The sequence below is a fragment of the Triticum dicoccoides genome, chromosome 2B (genome assembly GCF_002162155.2).
Source record: "Triticum dicoccoides isolate Atlit2015 ecotype Zavitan chromosome 2B, WEW_v2.0, whole genome shotgun sequence".
Classification (NCBI taxonomy): Eukaryota; Viridiplantae; Streptophyta; class Magnoliopsida; order Poales; family Poaceae; genus Triticum; species Triticum dicoccoides.
This window is the reverse complement of record NC_041383.1, coordinates 55,498,356-55,500,581: the sequence shown is the minus strand read 5'-3', so window position 1 is coordinate 55,500,581 and position 2,226 is coordinate 55,498,356. Positions and strand designations below refer to the sequence as shown.

The 2,226-nt window shown below is 49.4% G+C and overlaps 1 pseudogene; it reads right to left on the bottom strand.

Annotated features, from left to right (window-relative positions):
• The window catches only part of LOC119360431, an 8,883-nt pseudogene extending 7,206 nt beyond the window's left edge, over nucleotides 1–1,677 (bottom strand).
• Between the last annotated feature and the right edge of the window lie 549 nt (nucleotides 1,678–2,226).

The following is a 2,226-nucleotide window of genomic DNA, read 5'->3' as shown; positions in this document are numbered from 1 at the left end:
ATTTTCGTGCTGAATTTTTTGATATATTATACGTTTTTTGATATATTTTCGTGCTGGGTCAGGAGTACATACAGATGTACATAGACATATTTTAGAGTGTAGATGCACTCATTTTGCTTTGTATGTAGTCCATAGCGGAATCTCTCAAAAAACTTATATTTAGGAACAGAGGGAGTATATATGTAAACTGAGACAAATGTGGCATTAATTGTTTTAATGACTATATAACATGATTGAGGTGGACACGCTTCGACATTCTGAAGTTTTTCTCGGAGTTTTTCGACAAGTTGTCTTTCATCCAATGTGGCTACATCGCTCGTACGCAGGCGCAGTTCCAAGAGGATGTCCTTGAGAACTTTGCTCACTTCAGGCTTTCGATCCACCGGAACAAAAGCTTTGTGAACATATTGCGTTTGAAGACTATCGTACACTGCCTTGGCAAGAGTTGTCTTGCCGAGTCCACCAGGTCCGACAATAGAGACTATCTTGAGCTGCTGATTTGACACATCCCCATCATCAAGTGCCAGCCTCTTGGTTAGCTCGACCCGAGCGGCTTCAATGCCGACGAGCTCTTGCTGATCCTTGTACAAAGCCAGCATACGAGGGTCAACCTTGGATCTGCTAGCTGGATTGACAACAGCATCGCTGATTTGACATCTGGCACGCCGGGCAGCCACCTCTTCGGCAAGTTTCTTGAGAGCCTTAATGTCATTGGCGATCTGATGGCGACCGTTGGCTTTGGTGAAATAGCCGGTCATCTTCTCCATTAGCCATTTGAGCTTGTTCAAGTTGGCTGCTGGATCAGATCCCTCGACGCACAGCAGAAAGTTGTCAACGACGTCCTCCATGTCGTACGACAGCTCCCTCAGTTCATCTGCCCATTTCTTGAACTGCGGATTAAGCCGGTCCCGTCGTACCTCGGCCACCTCTTTAAGGGCAATGTGAATGCTCTCATCTCTTTCTTGAGGGACTCAATGTCTTCCTTGACGCCCTTCTGTAGCTTGTACTCACCGGCGAGCAGGTCGCCCAGCTTAAGGAGTAGTCCTCCCATGACACCGGTCACCAACTCCATGGTTGGGTGACTTGGGTCGGATCCTTTAGGAAGAAAACCTATAACATCCGTTGGAAGTTAGTACAAGACAGGAATCCGTTGTAGAAAACCAAAAAAAAAAAAATTGTTCTCTGCACCGGCCACCACCTTTTGCGTCAATGAAAGCAAATCAATCAGTGGCTGCTTAATTACCTGTATACCTCCAAGCAGAGCATAGCTGGGGAAGGCACCCTCGCCGTCAGATCCAACGCCAAGGAGCTCCCTGAAAAGATCCCCAAGCTGCACCGGCAAGCTCTTCACTTCAGGCAGCGACCGCCTCCAAAATCCAAATGCTAGCTAGGTCTGCGCGCCGCCCCTGCGGGCGTGCTTGCTGGGAGCGGGACGAGACGAGCAAGCGTGGGACGGCTACACAAGCGCCATGGTTGGTGGATTTTGGTGGAGCAAGAGCAATGGTGGTGAGTGGTGACGGGTGAGAATGAGATGGAGGTGCCCCTAACTCGTTCTTGAGATCTGGCCGCTTTGATGAATGATGAGGTTGCACTGTGGGACGGGTCACTCCTGACTCCTGAGACAGTGCATGCATGCATTATTGGTCGGAAACTCCCTGGAAGCACGCCGCTCCCACAGGCGAAAACCATGTGTTTTCTGAACCACGCTGTAGACGGGAGGTGCTCCGTCTTCTCAGCCACATCTTTTTACCTTGATATTTTCACCATCCACTTGCTCTTTCACTTCCATGCACACTGCATACGCGCACACTACTATCTCTCATACATTATTGCTGGCCTTTTGTCTCAGCAAGCACGCCAGAAGCGGCAGCGAGCACGGTCCCAGCTTCTTTTTTTTTAGAAAAGGAGGATGACCCCCGGCCTCTGCATCTGAGAGATGCATACGGCCACTTTATTGATTATTCTCGATAACCATACAAAATATTACAACAATGTGTCTGAATCCACCATCTTGGCAACATGTGCCGCTACTCCTATCCAATATGATGAGGGGGTGCTAGCTGGGCCACTACCCAAGCCACTCACCTAAGCCTAACATCAAAAGCCGGAAACCGAAACTCATTCGGTAACCCCAGCCGAGCCACATACTGGGTCTGGGGCGCAATCCGGTCAGAAGCACTCGTGTGTCGTCGCCGCCATCTTCCACAGGTCCGTCTTCAGATCAAA